Source organism: Sinocyclocheilus anshuiensis, unplaced genomic scaffold, assembly GCF_001515605.1.
Source record: "Sinocyclocheilus anshuiensis isolate Anshui unplaced genomic scaffold, SAMN03320099.WGS_v1.1 scaffold23, whole genome shotgun sequence".
Taxonomy (NCBI): Eukaryota; Metazoa; Chordata; class Actinopteri; order Cypriniformes; family Cyprinidae; genus Sinocyclocheilus; species Sinocyclocheilus anshuiensis.
Window position 1 is genome coordinate 182,105 of NW_015552545.1, and position 19,736 is coordinate 201,840.

Consider the following 19,736-nt stretch of genomic DNA (forward strand, 5'->3'; position numbering starts at 1 on the left):
CTGCCCAAAACACTGCCATGAATAAAGAATGGTATTAAAACGTCCCGTAAGAGCGACTTCTTCCAATGATCCGTGAGCAATTTGGTGATGATCCGTGCATTTCCCAGCACGATGGAGCACCATGTCACAAAGCAAGAGTGATAAAGAAGTGGCTCGAGCATCATTACACTGAAATTTTGGATCCGTGGCCAGGCAACTCCCCGGATCTCAATCCCATAGAGAACCTGTGGTCAGTCCTCAGAAGGCGAGTAGACAAGCAGAAGCCCACAAACTGTGATCAACTCAGAGAATAAGGTAAGAATGGATCGCCATGATGCCATCAGTCAGGATTTGGCCCAGAAGCTAATATCCAGCATGCCAGAGTGAATTGCAGAGGTTATGAAGAACAAGGGTCAACACTGTAAATATTGACTCTTTTTATTTATATATATATACATTTTTTTTTTTTGCCAATAAAAGCCTTTAAAACTTAAGATATGTTTTTCAATATACCATAGAAACATGTGGAAAAATAATCTACAAATACTGAAACAACAAACTTTGCAAAACACAATTTATGTCACTGTCAAAACTTTTGGCCATGACTATACAAAAGCAATGAGGTTATGTGTTTTTGATGACCTTTGCTTATGGTTGGAACGACTTTTGAAAGCATTGTAAGTTAACCAATATTTAAAACATTGTGTAACTTTTGGCTATCTAACGATTATAAAATAAAACTGCATTATTTTGGCTGCGTTTTATAGTGACAACAAACTTTCAGCTTCACACCATCCACTTCACTAAAGCTACTTTTCTCTGTGTACTGATATGAACTGACGCACACATTAAATGATTTGTGTATGCACTTTCCACTGAAATCTGCCTCACTGACAATGAGTGAGCTCTAAAATATAAAACATTATTGTGTTTATCATAGTGTATTTGGGTAAAATAAAGTAACTAATTATGTTAGTTACTTTTTATGGAAAGTAATGCGTTACGTTACTTTTGCGTTACTTTTTAAATCTGTTTTTTTTTTGTGAGTGAGATGAATTAATGCATATTCATATTTATTTTATAACTACAGTAACATCTTCTGATTTCTCTCAACATGGGGACAGGAGAGCGGTCGATCAATAAATTGAAAAAAAAAGTAACTTGGGTTACTTATTTGAAAAAGTAACTCAGATATTCTCTTGTAAATTAAAAAGTAATGCGTTACTTTACTAGTTACTTGAAAAAAAGTAATCTGATTACGTAACTCACGTTACTTGTAATGTGTTACCCCCAACACTGGCAGTTCCACATTATTAAACTCAAGGGTACAGACTGTAGTTTAGTGAACAGATTTGTGCAGCTCGTGATCTGTGACTGCTGTACCAACCAGTAACTGCAACTGCGTATTACTTTGAGGCCATCATTTGCAATAATATGAAATAATAAGAAAATATGAGCTGGAGGTTTTGATCAGTCCCCAGACACAGTGCTGACTCAGGGACTGACCCTATAGTTTGACACTGAGATGGTTAGAGGAGTCTGAGCAAACCTCCACAGTCCACCCTGTTCTCCAGACTGGGTCACCAGCAGGGGCCGATCTTTGTCTGAGAACTGTTGATACACATTTAGGGTCCCCCAGTGCCCTGCCCCTCTATGTAATACCACAGCTGGAGACACTTGGCATCACCTGGAAAAGAAGACTGTCTCTTTTCACAGGAGTTTTCTGACCCTTAAGGTAATAGTTTACATATTTCACAGTTAACTGGAAGAGACACGATCCTCTCTCACCTGTTTGAAGCAGAGGAGATGTCATTCTAGCAGTATGTCCTTGCACATGGGTAGGTGCACTTTCCATATAAAAGTAGTATCCACTCGCTGTGTTGGTTGTATGGTCAAAACTAGGTCTAGATTTAGATATTGACATTATTTAGATTTGACACTCGGATCCAGTCCAGGTCATCATCAGTCTGTTGTATCCAATCACAATCCCCCTTTTCAAAGTCACAAATTCCCTCTGAAACAATTATGGGTTGGTTATATTCATAAACCTATAAAAATGTAAAGATGTGCTGATATTAAAATTCTGTCCAATGCAATATATACCCTTTGTCACATCTACAGTTTTAGGAGCAAAAAAAAAAAAAAAATTCTGGTTATTATAAAACATATTTTATAGTAAAACATTTACTATAAGAGTAAAGCATTTACATTTTTCTATAAAAGCATTTCTTACATGTGAAATTAGATAAACCCATAAAATGCCCTAAAATATTATTATTGTGAGTCTTACTGATGTGATGAGGTCGGATGAAATGTCATATATAGACATTCTTAATGATCCCACTGTTGCTCCAAACATGTGATACCAGAATGTGAAGCAATACCCATCAGGTCCAGTTGGGGGAGACAGAGGAAACTTCAGATGAGCCGTATCCCCCGTTGTGCTGTGACTTGAGCTCTTGATGTACAAATAATACCCTGTAATATAGCAAGAAACACACAATTAAGACATGTGATGATTGTGCTGATAGTGATATGGTGCAAATGGTTGTTGGCTCACCATTTCCACTGGTGTGGTCACCCGGAGGACCTGGATTTGGGGTCTCAGTAGTTCCGCTCTATCTCTCCCAGTGAAGGTCCTCTGCAGCTCCCTGGATCCACCCACACAAGTCCTTCTCAAAGGAGCATGTGGCCAAGGAACAGTCTGGAGTACAGGAAAAGTGAGACAAGATCTCAAAATGTGGGCTTGGTTCGCTCGAAACAAAACTTCAAATTAAAAACGCACATTACCTTTCAAAAGTTTTGCATTCGGTAATAACTTTATTTAATGATGTTATAAGAAATCTTGTAAGCTTACCAAAGCTGCATTTATTTGATCAAAAATACAGTAAAAACAGTAATATTGTGGAATAATTTTACAATTTCAAAAGTACTGTTTTCTATTTAATACAACTTATTCCTGTGCTGGCAAAGCTGAATTTTCAGTAGCCATTACTCCAATCTGCTGATTTGGTGCTCAAGAAACATTTATTATCAATGTTGAAAACAGCTGTGCTGATTCATATTTTTGTGATTCATTTGTTTCAGGATTTAGAAAAAACAGCATTTATTTGAAAAAGAATTATTCTGTAACATTATAAATGACTTTACTGTCACTTTTGATACATTTGATGTGTTCTTGCTAAATTAAAGTATTCAAAAATAAATAAATACATAAAAAATAAATAAATAAAAATCACAGACCTGAAACTTTAAAACATTTGTGTGAAGTAGTCACAATATTTCACTATTCATTTCTAGACTAATGCCATAGCAAGGTAAAACAGGGTAACCTTGTGCCATATAGAAGAAGCAAGATCATTATGCAGCTCAAATCTATCTCGGTTTCATCCCCACCTGGAGGTTGGTAGTCTTTCTCACAGTTGTGGAAGGAGATATCATCCAGGGCCATGGCAGGGTTCCCACTCTTTCATGAACACCAGATTCAAGGACTTTTTAAAGCACCATTTATTTTATATCAAGCACCTATCAAATTACCCAGCATATGTAGTGTCATGAAAGACCTTACATTACTTAGTTCACTTACACTTAACATTTACATAAAAAATTTCAGAGTAATAATGTTTTGAATGTGTAGGTTTCATAAATTTAGACCGTTTTGAGCAGTTGTGTTAAAATTAATTTAATGAAATCCACTGAAGTCAGTACTGGTAATATTCAAATTCAATTTCTAAAATATTGATAAAATATGCATCAAACTGGTTTTTGCTGTAGTTCTTGTACAATATTTAAATTTGAAAGAATTTCTCAATTTTTAAATTAATAAAAAGTGGTTAAATGTTGTAATAACATGGTAAAACCTCTTAACATTAAAAATGGGCACATTCACTCAAAAGATACGTTACTCATTAATAAATTAACTCAAGTCAAACTAATTTTGTAAATTACTTTTTATTGTAAATCCCATTTTTTCATTTTTGACCTAGAGCAGTGTTACTCTTTGCGCGGCTCGTGAGCCTCATGCGGCTCGCCAAGCTTTAATGTGTGGCTCGCATGGCAGATGGCAGTAAATAATGCGATGATATGATCAATACAGATATTTAATAAAAACATTAAAAACAAGCAGGGCTAAAACTAAGCCATAAAAAAAAACTCACACCGTGTGAAGTAGAATAAGACAAATAGGTTACCAATCATATGAAATTAGTATTAATAAAAAATTAATTTGTACGGAGGTGGCACAGGTACATTTTCAGATATTTAATGAGGCTCAGAGGTGGCATGAGTGCAATTAAATTCATACATTTATGTGGAGATTAATGTTTTAAATATAACATTTTGAATAAAGAAATATTAAATGATTTAAATAACTGAAATTATACGCTAAAAATGAAACTAAATCCGTCAGCAGGTGGCGACAAGTCGCTGATTTTATCACTGAATCATTCATTCAATTGATTCGTTAGAACGGCTGATTCATTAAGGAATGAAGCAAGTGACTGTCTTTATGATTGGGTAATGATGAATCACTGACTCACTAGATTCGTTCAAAAACGCACTTTCACTGAATGAATGAAACTCAGCTGTGTTTGCTTTTAGAGATGCGCAGCGGCTGAGCTGTTACTATATTTGGAACTATTTTCGTTGACGAAATAGAGCAAAATCAGGCAATAGTGTTCAGACAATCACTTAATATTAACTTCTTGTTTAATGAACTGTTGTATTAAATCAATATCATTTGCAAACTCCCTTAATCATTAAAAGCGGTCACTCTCCTTCGTTCATCATGATCTCACAAAGTTCCATTATAATCAACGCAGCTCTACACTGCACAGTGAATCTCTTATTTACACCCTGTCTACACTTCGTTTGTTATAATGAGAGGATTCGTGAGCTTGCAGAACTCAGCACTGAACAAAACGGCATACATTTCATTACACCAAATACACAAAATAATGTTCTTTTTAGCAGCATCATATGACCCCTTTAAATAACTGAAATTATACGCTAAAAATGAAACTAAATCCACCAGCAGGTGGCGGTAAGTCACTGATTTTATCACTGAGTCATTCATTCAATTGATTCGTTTGAACGGCTGATTCATTCAGGAATGAAATCTTTATGTATGAGTAATCATGAATCACTGACTCACTAGATTCGTTCAAAAACGCACTTTCACTGAATGAATGAAACTCAGCTGTGTTTGCTTTTAGAGATGCGAAGTGGCTGAGCTGTTACTATATTTGGAACTATTTTCGTTAAAGAAATAGAGAAAAATCAGGCAGTACTTGTTTACTGAACTGTTGTATTAAATCAATATCACATTTGCAAACTCTCTTACTATTAAAAGCTGTCACTCTCATTATCGCGACCTGTGGGCGCACAGAAAATGAGAGCGCTCGAGTGAGTTCTCAAGACTCAAAAGCACGTGCAAATGATACATCCCTTTATCTGTTATTGCGTTATAAGTGCGGAACCTGCGGGAATGAGTAGAATGAGTAGAATTATTAATAGCCGCAATCCCGGGCTGAAATTCAAGTCCTGCTCTGTGTTCTCTGCTAATAACCCGACTGTGAATGATGCGAGCGGCGTCACACCTATGTTTGTTTTCAAGTACTTTCCAGGCCTTGAATCCATATGTCTGAAATTCAAGTACTTTCAAGTACTTTCAAGAAGCGTGGGAACCCTGCCATGGTCCAAGTTGCAGACAGGTAATCATCCTGTCTGAGCGAGGTTTGGCTGCTGAAAATTATCTTAAATGGGACACAGGGAAAATATGTCTATAATCATGCAGAAAACTTGCCTGAATAAGTGTATGAGGCAGGGATCTAGGGCTGCACGATAAATCGCATGCGATATTTAATGCGCATCTTGTCAGAAACCCAGGGTTGTTATCTCAACTACACAGAGCCGTTGTTCACTGACGAGCTGCGCAAAAAATCGTGCGAATATGAACGTGGTTTTGCGCAACTCGTCAGTGAACAACGGCTCTGTGTAGTTAATGCTGCTCAATGTGAAAGCCCGCAGGTGATGGAGATTTACCGCTGATTACAGAACCGGCTTCACTGATAAGATGCGCATTAAATATCGCATGCGATTTATCGTGCAGCCCTACAGGGATCCTACAGGATTAATCTCTAAAGATCAGACTCATGATTGCATGTGTAAGTGTTTTGCATCCCACACACATTGACACTGACATACCCTGTAAGGCTGGCCTTGTTTGCCCAGTGGTAAGTGTTCTGGAACCCACTGAGTTGAAGTGCTGCTGGATCGTGACCAAAGCAGCTTCCTGGCCTCCTCACCCTTCTGCAGGATCACGCTGAGATTGCCTGCACTTCCTGCACCCACGTGGAAGTGAAACCTAGTGTGCAAGAGATAAACAAAAGAGGACAGCTCAGTGTCATGTGTAATGTTGTGTAATGGAAGTATCTGTCTGTTTTAGTTTTACAAGTAGTCTTGTCAGCAGTTTTGCACATCATCATTAGAAATGAACTCACAGAAGCTGACAGTATGCAGTGCTGATAGGCAGGGATGGACTCTGAAACACAGCCTCGTTCTTCGATGGATCCATGATATACATCTGCATGTAATGCCCTGAGGAGATGTAAAGGGTAAAAAGAAAAAAAAGATTAATTGTATTTATTTTGTTATGTAATTGTTAATGGATTGATGTAGCCTTGAATTACCTGTTCCAGGTCTGTGGGCAGGTCTGTGTTGGTTGAGGCCTTCACCCATTGCCATTTGTTAGGACCCACACTTATATCACTCCATTGACACTGTCCATTCTCAAAACTGCATGGACCTAGAGAGACACTATAACAACAACAACAATCATACTACTACTACTACTACTACTAATAAATAGTATACATACATTTAAAAATAATAGAATATTTAATATATAATAATTATATTAATATATAATAATAGAATACAATAATTATATATATATATATATATATATATATATACTGTATATATATACAGTATAGCTCAATAGTTATAGATATGTAAAATAGCCAGTTATAGTGTGCAGTGAAGCTGAGGTTTTTTTTTTTTTTTTTAAAGGCTAAAGTAAAAGGCATTTTAGGCTAAAAAAAAGAACACAATGACAAAAAAATAAAAAGAAACAAAAAAAAAGAAAAGAAAAGAAAATAATGAAATTAAATAATTAAATGAAATTAAATAATTACATTACATTTTATTAAATTAAATTAAAAACACTTTTATAAACATCTGTTTGTCATTGCTGTTCTGAACATTGCTGTCCATGTCTACAGTGAATGACAAATGTTTTATCATAAAATAAAATAAAATACCAGTTTTTTTCCCCCATATACTTTTAGGTCTATTTGATCTTTAGAATATTTAGAATTTAGTTTGACAATTATATTTTATTTTTTACTTCTATTCTCGCTAAAATGAATGAATGAATGAATGAATGACTCACCGCATGTTTCTTCATCTTCCCCTAGAGGGCAGTCTAGGATATAATTACACTGAGCACCAGCTGCAATGCATGTTACATCATCTGACTGCCAGCAGTGAAACTCATTCTCCTGAATTTGACAAACCAAGTGTCTTAGCAAAATAATACAGGTTTCACAATGCTTTTGTCAAAAAGTAAAGGAGCAAAAATTAGACTATGGCACATATTCACACTTCATATTTGTACATAGTAAAGTCAGTGTATACAACATACAGTTGAGTTACAGCTGAAATGTCCAGACCTTACAAGGATTGACTGTTGGTGAAGCTGAAGCAGCATCAGTCATTGGTGTTGTTGCTGTAGCTGCTGTTATTGTTGACTAGGTGTGACCGGCAGCTCACTGTTTTCTGGATCATGAGCACATGTCACAGAGAAGGAAACATCATCCACCGCTGTCTGTGATGCATGAGCCTCACTGTTTACCACATACTGGAAGACAATCTGAAAATAAAGTTGAGTCAGATTTACTTCTTTTGCATCCTTATGATTACAGTAGCCTATCTAAGGCATGAAATGATGTAAATGACACATATACTGTAAAAATCACTTACCTTGCTCTTAACTGAGGTAGAAAAGGTGACTTCCGCTCTGTGCCAGAGGAAGCTCTGTGTCACAGTCTTGTCCCAAAGTATACGGTCATCATCTCCATTACGAAGTGTCCTTAGTATGATGACTACCCTGGCATTTGTGCTGTTTTCACCATGAGAATAGTGGTAGAATCTCACCTGCAAGAACAAGGTGCATCAGTGCATATGAAAGAGGCTGTGCGTTTCATTATTTGATTGACACATGACTGCACAATGACTCACGTTGCAATCAGTGCTGGGAAGCAGAGTGCTACAGGTGATCTCTGCTGTCTGGATCTCACCCAGATCATGTGCTAAAGTAATGTAATGACCTGGAACATGCCACAACCATTTCATTATAAGAGGAGAATACTGTCAGTGGTACATAAACCATTCTATATATTGCTAAAACAATAAAAACAAAAAAAAATCCAATGTTTATATTCTCTCTGGGTACCTTGTGTCACTATTGTAAGTGACCTGGAAATGATGTTTACCATATTTTTGGATAATTTACACTAAGCTTGGTCAGTAAATCATTTTTAAAGAAGTCACTTATGCTCACCAAGGCTGCGTTTATTTAATTAAAAATACAGTAAAGCAGTAATAGTGTGAAACATGATTACAATTCCAAACGGCTGTTTTCTATATAAATATATTTTAAAATGTAATTTTAAAATGAACTTTCAGATGAACTTTCAGATAACCTTTAAGATTAACTTTTTAAAGTTCACTTGTTAAGATGAACTTTCATCAGACATTACTCCAGTCGTCAGTGTCACATGAGCCTTCAGAAATAACTTTAATATGCTGAAGAAACATTTCTTATTATTATCAATGTGGAAAACAATTTTGCTGATTAATTCTTTGTGATTTTTCAGGATTCTTTGATTAACAGAAAGTGCATTTATTTGAAACAGAAAACTTCTGTAACATTATAAATGTCTTTATTACCACTTTTGATCAATTTAACATGCCCTTTCTGAATTAAAGTATTTCTTCCAAAAAAATCTTACTGACCACGAACTTTTGAAGGGTAGTGTATGTGCTTAATTTTGAAGAGGTATTGGTGTACCTGCTGCAGTATTGCTGGTGTGATCTCTTGGTGGTCCATGCTTAGGCCAGGCCTGTTCTCCTTTCTGCAAAATCCAGCCAGCTTTCAAGTCACTCTTCTCCCACGAGCACATGCCATGCTCAAAACTGCAGCGATGGGTAAAACCCTTTACATCTAGGCCAACAAAAAAGCAAGATACAGTACAGTTCCTCATACTATGCAACTGTCCTGCGTAATTCATAGCTGTCCCTTTACAGCTCAAAAATTATGAGGCCCTGACCGAACCATATTTTTGATTGTTTAAACAGACATCACACTCTGTCCAAATTTTTCAAATCCGTGCCATCACCGCAGTTATCGCCGTAGTCACACACTCTGTTCGGCTCCACACACACACATTGTTGGAACATGTGAATATTCCCTCTTGACAAGATTCATGAGGCTCTGAAGAAGAAATAATGGATGATGTACGAATGTCTTGGCCCATTACATGCCATGGTTAAGGTTAAAGTGAGCTGAGTGTTTTCAAAACTGATTTATCAGTCAGAATATGTTAATGTGTTCGTAACCTGCCTGGCAGAGAGCAGTTGAAGATGTCATCTATAGCAATGTCCCCGAGCTCACTGTAGGTTCTGGTAGCCTCAAAGAGGAGAGTGAAAACTTGATGTGTGCGACCCACACTCAACTCTGCCCGATGCCACTCATCTCCATGTTTACCAGACATCCACCACAAGGGTGTCCTCCTTGGGCCCTCCTGGAGAAACACCTTCAGTTCCCCAATGCCTGGCAAAGACGAGATAATGCAGAAAAATGAACTACAGAATAAATATTTTCGTATTACCAGAAGTACTGTAAAGTCTCATTATTGTACGCATTATTGTCTTACCCTCTCCAAACATGTGGTAGTAGAATTCAAGCAGACACTCATTGCTGGCCTCTTTCATGGCAGGACTCTGTAGAGCAGCATAGCTGTTTTGCTCACCATGACTGGCTTCTTCCGTCATGTACCAGCCTAAAAAGTACAAGTTTTTTAATTATATGACACTGATAACATTCTGTTTTTGGATTACATATTATGGGAATTCTGACTTAGTACCTCAAATCAGTTCATTTCAAAGAACTGGTTATAAAAAATAATTAAATAAAAAAATCCCTGTGTGGCATGCCATATGGTCTAAAATGCTCCAATAAACCCATATGTGGGTACATACAGTTTTGTTTCTTTTAAGCTGTACTAATAAGGGTATTCATTGTAATTTCATTTATTCCAGTTCAGTTTGTTGCTGTCATGATTTGATATCATTGACTCCATGAATATTTTTATTCAATGCTATTTCGAACCCAAATATAATTTGCACTTACAATACTAAAATTACGTAAGATTTTTTTTGTCTGTTTCATTAAATATTATCATTAACTTTTTTATTTTTATTTTGATGATATATACATATACTTGAGATTTGTTTAAAGAAAAAGTTAGAGAACCACTGTGTTAAGGAAACCTAGAAAAAAAACGTATCACTGTTTCCAGAAAAATATTAAGTGGCAAAACTGTTTTCAACTTTGATAATAATAATAAATATTTTTTGAGCACTAAATTTGCATATTAGAATGAATTCTAAAGGATCATGTGACACTGAAGACTGAAGTAATGGCTGCTGAAAATTCAACTTTGACAACACAGGAAAAACTGTAATTTTTTAAATATTTAAATAGAAAACAGTTACTTAGAATTGTAATATTATTTCATAATATTACTGTTTTTACTGTATTTTTTATCAAATAAATGCATCGTCGGTAACCATAAGAGACGTCTTTCAAAAAATATATAAAAAACAAATCTTACCTATACCAACATTTTTGAATGGTACATGAAAAAAGTAATAGTTCTATTCCGGGATAGCTGTTGTACCATTCTGGTCCCTCTCCCAAACAAACTGCCCAACACTGATATCTTTCCATTCACAGGTGCCTGTCTCGAAGTCACAGCCAACAAACACTCCACCTTCCACACTGATGTCTGAATGTTAATCAATAAAAACATTAACCATCCCTCAAATAATGCTTGATAATACGAAACTATTTTTTCACCGAGTAGAAAGGCAGTTTACCTTTACATGGCCCATTTTTTAGCCTAATCTCATCCACAGCTGCATCGTTGGTAACCATAAGAGACGTCTTTCAAAAAATATATAAAAAACAAATCTTACCTATACCAACATTTTTGAATGGTACATGAAAAAAGTAATAGTTCTATTCCGGGATAGCTGTTGTACCATTCTGGTCCCTCTCCCAAACAAACTGCCCAACACTGATATCTTTCCATTCACAGGTGCCTGTCTCGAAGTCACAGCCAACAAACACTCCACCTTCCACACTGATGTCTGAATGTTAATCAATAAAAACATTAACCATCCCTCAAATAATGCTTGATAATACGAAACTATTTTTTCACCGAGTAGAAAGGCAGTTTACCTTTACATGGCCCATTTTTTAGCCTAATCTCATCCACAGCGATGTATCCCTCACTGCCCGTTTGAGCCTCTATATGAATCTGATAATCAAGGTTTACGAATATTACATGGCACGATTACAAGTGGATATAATATGAAGGCTTTCCAAATAGATGTATTTCACACCTGAAAGGGTTTGGTCTCAGCTATAGTGACAGAGACATTTTTCCAGTTGTTCCCACCAGTGATCTGTGTTTCAAACAACAGTTCTTGCTCTGTTGCACCTGAATCTAATAGCACTCTAGGGATCCCAGGGTCACTGCCAATAGAAAAGTGCACCATAAAAACTGCATTAATCACACCTGACAGTCCAGTATGTTCCTGCACACCCTTCTCAGAGAGGGTGTCTTTAGCAGAGGCAAAAAGTTGGGAAAGCAAGAGCAGACCTTCCATTCATTTGGTACCAGAACTCAAAACAGGAGTCACTGGTTGCCTGGATCTTTTCTGAGATCAGCACAGAACTGCTGGCACTTTTGGCCTTGTGTGTTCCTCTGAGATGGACTCAAAAGAAATTTGCCTAAAAGAGAAACAGGAAAAATCAATGATCATCATGTGTTGTGTCTAATAAGCTGTCCTGCTGTCTCATTTGACTTGTGAAAAAATGTTTGCAATATCAACAAACATAATAGATCAGGGAGATCACTGTTTTTTTTTTCCAGTTCTCACCATCTGCAGTGTGAGTAGTGTAATCGACCAAAGGACCTCTGTAGAGACCGTCTGCATGAATCCAGTCATATTCATCTATGACACCATTAGCAACATTTAGCCATGTACACTTTCCTGACTCAAAATCACAACTTCCTGTTGGGGAACATGCTCCAGTTTTAACTGAGACATCATCCAGAAGAACAAATGACTCAGAGTTTGCACTGAGCTCTGCTCTGAATGCCACCTGTATGTGAATGCAAAATCATGAATAAATGCAGAAAAAAAACACATACAGTATACTTCTTTCATAACTGAGAATATTAAAATGCAGGAACTGCATGTGGTAGGCAGTTTTGTTTGTTACTCTGAAAATAATATTTTGAAAAAGTAAGGAGAAGGAGAGACTGAATCAGGTAAAGATAAAAAATGTATGACCCTTTATGACCCAGAAATGAATATGAAATTTCAGCCAATAATAAGCACAGAAGAAAGCTGTGATTAATAATTGAGACCAGTTCTGTGAACTGATTTGCTAATTAATTCGATCTGATTCAATTATTAATTCAAAAATTGCTACTTGGCTAGGGTGGATATTAAAATGATCAGTGAAAAGCAACTTAAAGTGATGGTCTATCCAAAATGAAATTCTATCACGATTTACTCAACTTCATGTCATTCCAAACCTGTGTGGAACAGTTTTGGTTCCTATTTACTTCCACTGTATTTTTCCCATACAACGGAAGTCAAAGGGAACCACAACTGCTTGGTCACCAACATTCTTCTTCTTTTGCGTTCCACAGAATTAAAAAAAAAAATCGGAATGACACGAGGGTGAATAAATGATGACAGAATTTTCATTTCTGGGTGAACTATCCCTTTAAAATTTTTAACACTTTTTCACTCAAAGCTATTGTATGGCTTCAAAATGTCTCCTTGTGTGTGTGTGTTTTCCAGAAGACAAAGTCATACAAGTTTGATAACAATATGAGAATGCTTGTAAAATGAAAATACTGTCATGTTTTACTCAAATACATCTTAGAAAAAGAAAAAACTCACTCTGAATTCAGAGGGAGACGACACAGTGACCTCTGCCACCTCCTAACTATCAGAAGATGCTCCAGAAAGAGACCAGAGTGCTGGACCCAGCTCTCCATTCAGAAGAACATGTACTGAGAGTGAATCACCTGAGCCTGCAGACAGCCAATACCTACAAACAGGCTTTATCAAAACATCATACTGAACATTCTGAAACTGACTATCAAGGCTGAGACAGAGCTTAACTACAAATCGGTCCCATCATGGACAGATACAAGATTATTAGTTTAGAGAAACAAGCATACCAGAACTGTATGCAGGACTCTGTAGATGGGCTATACTCTGGTGTTAGAAGATTTGAGACCTCTGGTCTCTCAAGTTTGGCTCCAAGCACAGCCATTGAATGGCCTGTCATGTGACATAAATACATGACATGGGTCATTACATGACAAAAAAAACATTTTACAACAAAAACGGTTGTTACTCACTAAGTTCAGTTCTGTATGTATGGTCATTATGGCCACTGCTGCCATCCACATGGAGCCAGATAGAGCTGTCAGTGACATCGGGCTCAAAGCCACAAAGCGAGGGAGACTCGAATCCACACAGGTCTTTGGGAGAGACATCACACAGGAGGACTTTAATAGCTGAGAATGTCTGATAATTAGATAAGATGCTTTGAATGCTTTGACTCACTGTGTTCCACACAGGCTCCTGCAGTCACTCTGAGGTCATCGATGGCTATGAAGCCGCTGCCTCCTGCTGCTCTGTTCCCTAAGGACTTCACCTGTACAAGGTGATAATCATGCTCGAATTGTTGTTTTGTTGGTAAATATGTACAAATGTGGATTGAGATTTAGACAACATGTCAGGAGGCCTCTCTTACTCGATCAACATCTGCAGTACTAATGGAGACTTGTGCGTTCGGCCACTCAGAGGTCTGGGTACCTTTTCTTGTACATGTGGTGGTTTCCATAGTTTTCTAAAACCAGCAATACTAATGTTTTTACATGACAAAAATTACTTTTTGTCTTGTTTTACAGTAAAAAATTATCTGAACTTGCTTTGAAACAACTTTAAAAAGGAATACTAATAAAAAAAACGAGTTTTATACAGCTAATATAAATACAGCATATTATAATTGAAGTTAAAGTATATTATAATTATATTATAATTAAAGTAACAAGTGACAGGAAAAACAATTATAATGTTACGAAAAGTTTCTATTTCAAACAAATGCTGTCCTTTTGAAATGTCTCTTCATCAAAGAATCCTGAAAAAATGCTATCATGGTTTAAACAAAAATAATAAACAGCACAACATTGCATTGGTAATAATAAGCAATGTTTCCTGAGCACTAAATCAGCATATTAGAATGATTTCTGAATGATCATGAGATACTGAAAACTCGAGTAATGGCTGCTACCAGTCACAGGAATAATTTACATGTTTAAATATATATATATATATATATATATATATATATATATATATATGTTAGGACAAAATATTTTTAAAGTAATGTTTATGGAACGTTCTTATAACTTTATTAATATATGATATACATTCTCATAACATTGTGGAAAAACGTCTTATGATGTTGTTTGTACTTGATGAAGGTTTTTGTAAGCAGCCTATATGAGCATACGAGTTGTCTTTCAAAAATACATCCCATTGGCTAATAGTTATTTTTATTGTTTTAAGTAATATTAGTATTTTATGCAATTTTGCTAAGAAAACATAAATATTGTGTCTAAATAAAAAGATAAAACGTAATTTACTGCTATGCAATCATACATTTTCCCTAGCTACAGTATATAGAAAATACTCAGTATGTCTTATTTCTACATAAGATATCATTTAACTTTAAAAAAAGCTATCATCCAAACAAGCTTAAGATTCATAAGCAGTGACAGCAAGAAGACATTCCATGTTCAACGTACCATCTCAATAAGTAGATCTAAGTTTCCAAGAGATGCTCCTAACATGTAGTACCAGAATCCAATACAGACGTCAGTGCTCTGAATTATCATCAGCATTTAAATGAAATGACAGCTGCCTCGCTGGTTTCATGTTCTCCAGGCATATTTACAATAAGATAAAACCCTGCAAGAGAAAAGATGAAGATGTATAATAAAATATTACAGACTGATCTGCTCTGCCCACTAAAGGGTGAAATAATGAATCTTACCATTGTAGTTTTTTAAGGTGTGGTCATATAAAGGTCCTAGCAATGGTTCATTCACCTGTCCACCCATCTGATGGGACCAATCAAATCCATCATCTGTCTCCTGGACCCAGTCACATAGTCCTACAAGCAAACATCTGGAATATTTAGCAAACGGTTCATAATAAACACACATATGTAGTATATATATGTAGACTTATATATGTAGTACACATCTATGTTTTGCTCATTCATCTCTTACCCTCCTGAAAGTTGCAGTCCATTGGGGAGGCAGGTGGAGAGGTGGGCTCGGTTGTGGGTGCATGTGTTGTTGGGGTAAGATCAGAGCAGCGTGTGTTCCTCCTGATATAGATGTCATCCAACGCAATGACTCCTGAGTCTAAGAATTTACGCACGACTTCAAACACAATCTGAAAACAGTGAAGTTTAAGTCAAATACCGCCAAGTATCTGATGGTGTGACGTGTTTTTGTGCATCAGCCTCTCACCTAGCACTGGTTCCAGAGGTCCAGCTCCAGTCAATACTGGAGACATTGACATAAGTATTCAACCATCCACACATGTCCATCTCAAAATCACAAAACCCTGAGGAAAATAATGTGCACTGTTTCATTTAGATGTTATAACATTGTTGTCAGGAGCTTTGTGGGGTGAATAGAAATTAATTAATCACTTCACTGCTACAAGAACTAATGCAAAAAAATATATAATAATCTTGTGATTATGAAAGACAAAGACTTACCATGAGGTGGGCAAGGGTAATTTAGGATTGCTATATCATCAATAGCAACATCATGCTTCTGCTCATCTCCAACCACTGCTTCAAATAGGATCTGTTATCCAAGCAGAAAATCAGAGGCTGACCATAAAACACTAACTTATGTCTCTATTTGTTTCTCTGTTTTTGCCACGGGATTGACATCCCTATTCCTATTGCTATTTAAAGCAAGCAAAGAACATAATCAGAAGCTCTGCCATCTGCAATGGGCCAAAAACCTACCAGTAATATCATTTAAATCGCATTTTAGCATGTTAGAAAGGAAGAGTTCTTAAACAAGTATTACAACATAAATATTTAAATAAAATCATTTAAAAATGTTTAAAATTATATTAGGTAGCCTAATCTTTTTTTTTTTTTTTTTTACATTTAAGATCACATGACCAGCCAAATAGTAGCCTACTCTTTTCATTGAAACCACCCTATAGACAATTTCACTCCTACAATAAATTAAGCATGTCTGGCTACTAGTAATGCGTTTCTACAATGGAATCAGTAACTGAAAAATGTTGCATTACATTCACGCCGCACCTTATATGGGCTGTGAGGACTTATGACCGTTGCTCTGCCGTGTCTCCAGTGTTCTCCTTGATCTCCACTTGCACTCCACACTGGCATTTGAGATCTGGCACCTTGCAGCTCTTGGACATAGATGTTTAGAGAACCCACGTTTCGTCCATTCATGGTTCCAGAACATCAAACACTCTCCGTGCTCAGAGGTCGGTTGATTAACATCCGTCAGTATGCTGCCTCTACTGCCTTTGGGGTACTTCCACAGCTGTGCACTCAGGAAAAAGCCTATGGATATAATAATATTAACAATATGAATTATTATCACATTGCCGCACATTACTATGCTGTAGCTAAGGTGGATATTCAGACCCTTATCAGTTTCTAGCGTATGTAATACTGTACACTGTAAAAAATTATATGATGAAAAAGCCATGACAACTTATGTTTTTAAGTTACTTTAACTCATAAACAAGCTTTTCTCAGTGTTTGTTTCCCATGAGGTATGAGTGTATTTTCAGCTTTGTATGACACTTTCTTGGCAGTTTTTTGCTACTTTTGTGCCCTTGTTGTATACATATACTGGCATTCACACATTAGCATGCACAGGCAGGTTGTGTACTGTTCTTAATATTAAAACCCTGTTTATAAGCACTGCAAGAAAAAAATACATTTTAAATGTTTCAAACAAATGTAGTATATTTTTTTATCTGGATCTAAAATAAAGTTTACATTATCATAACTAGAAAATTAATGTTAAAAATTTTGAACTTAAGTTGAAACAGCAAATATTGTAAAGTCAAATGAACTTCAATAAAACAATTCAGCACTAGGCAAGATTTAAATTAGTGAGTTGAAATTACTTGTACTTTTAAGTTGATTTAACTTAAAATTTTAAGGCAGCCACAAAACTTACACGTTTTTAAGTTGAAAGGGGTGACATTTTTTTACAGTGTACAGCCGTACTACAGTCAGTACTAATGGCATTTGAACAGCTGTTGAAAATGGGTCCTTATTGTTTCTTTTGTGTACTCACCTGGTGAGAATAATCTTTAATTTATGCTACTTATATGCTGAAGTTATATCTAAAATTTCAGAAAGTAAGATAAATATTGCAAAGCAAACGTGTTTCATTTGTTAAAATGGTAATAAAAACAGCCTCTCTAAGACTTGCATAACTTTGAATACTTCCGTACTCCATGATATTATGGTTTACTGCACTAGCCGCAAGATCTGAGTGAACTTTTCTCTAGTGCTTTTATAATTACATCAATAGCCTTCACTGAAAAAAAAAAAAGAATGGATAATCATGTGCTAAATGTTTAAAGGGCTTTAAGTCGTGCAAGATTAATGCTGCGTTCAAGTCCTCCTGGGACGTTCGTACTTACGAGTTGACAAGTCGTAATTACGACGTCAGGTGCGTTCAAGTCAGTTTAGTCGGCACAAGATGGTGGTGTACCTTTTAATAAATTACAAGAAAATACAACAGGGTCTGTTAACTCTGCTTATAGAAAATGAAGAGCAAAGAATTCGCATCAGGTGTGTTTTGCGTTTTTAATATTTTTAAAAAGTAATTTATGAGGCCACTTTAATCTGTATCGCATAAAAACTTGTTATTAATTGTTATATTACAATCCTGCCACATTCAAAAAGCTTATTTTTTGTAAATAAAAAGCCTGACAATGTCACTGCTTAATACCTATAAGTATTGTGATTTATGTTTTACTTTGGCAATCTCTGTCTCCCTATGTCAGACATGCAGTTCTACAGTAAAAAATCGAAAAACACTGATAAATGATAGCATTTTTTTACTTGGATTTCATTAACTAGCTGCGTAACAAGAACATGACCAATTTAAGTTTATAGGGCAACTAAACTACAAATTTTAAAAAATTTTTACCGTCAACTACAGACGTTGCATTCATCGATTCCGCCATGTTTCTCATTGACACGCCCCCAACTCGGAAACTTGGGGCTTAAAGAAAATTTTGAGTTTCCCACTCGTAATAACGACTTTGTGGTGGCGTTTATGTGCGTTCAACTCGTAAATACGATCTATCCGACGTGACTTGAATGCACCATAAGTAGCACTGAATAAAGTACAAGATACAAGTAAAAAAGCTCAAAACAGGTGCAAAAATACACCCTGGTTTGGGTACTTGTAAAGCACAACCATGATTTCAACAGACACTACAGGGTTATTGAGCAAGCAGCACTAGATACTTGGATATCTTACTTCAATAATGTGTCTGGAGGGAAACTAGTTCCAAGAAACAATAAATTAAAGGAATCTTTGAACATAACTATTTGCAACCTTTGACCATTCTTAAGCTCCTTGGCATGTTAAAGGACACAGTTTATGCGACTCCAATAGATAGCGTTCTTCCGGTGTATACAAAGCACAAAGGGTAAAAGAGGAAACCCACGACCACTAGTGTAGACTAGAGGTTGACTGATTGATTGGCCAGCCGATTAATCGCCGATTTTTTGTATTTTTAAATTAATCGGCATCGGCTGATTGTGCTGCATATTAGGCCGATTTATAGGCAGGCTCATCTGCGGGCAGCTGTACCGGAGAATCTCTCTCTCTCTGGCTGTGTGACAGATGGAGCAACTCACACTCTGCATCCGCTTCTTGTTCACACACAACTTCAGCTAATGATGGCAGGGAAAAACAAACAGTTTCGAAAGCGTAATTACGGTTTACCCTACTAGAATTGATGCCGGAAAGTTATCATATTGCAACAAGTCATTTGCATGTGAAAGTGGAAACACGTGCAATTCAGATGAGAATTCTGGGCTGATAACTTGCACGTTAACTTTCCTTGTGAAATGTGTGTGTAGGTCCGACAATATCCTCCACGATGTCATCTCTCATGGCCAGTGCACTCTTAAAGGAACACTCCACTATTTTTGAAAATGGCTCATTTTCCAACTCCCCTAGAGTTAAACAGTTGAGTTTTACCATTTTTGA

General features: G+C 36.3%; 1 pseudogene; it reads right to left on the reverse strand.

The window, feature by feature from the left end:
• The window catches only part of LOC107664026 (MAM and LDL-receptor class A domain-containing protein 1-like), a 21,038-nt pseudogene extending 4,102 nt beyond the window's left edge, over positions 1 to 16,936 (reverse strand).
• Positions 16,937 to 19,736: the final 2,800 nt, after the last annotated feature.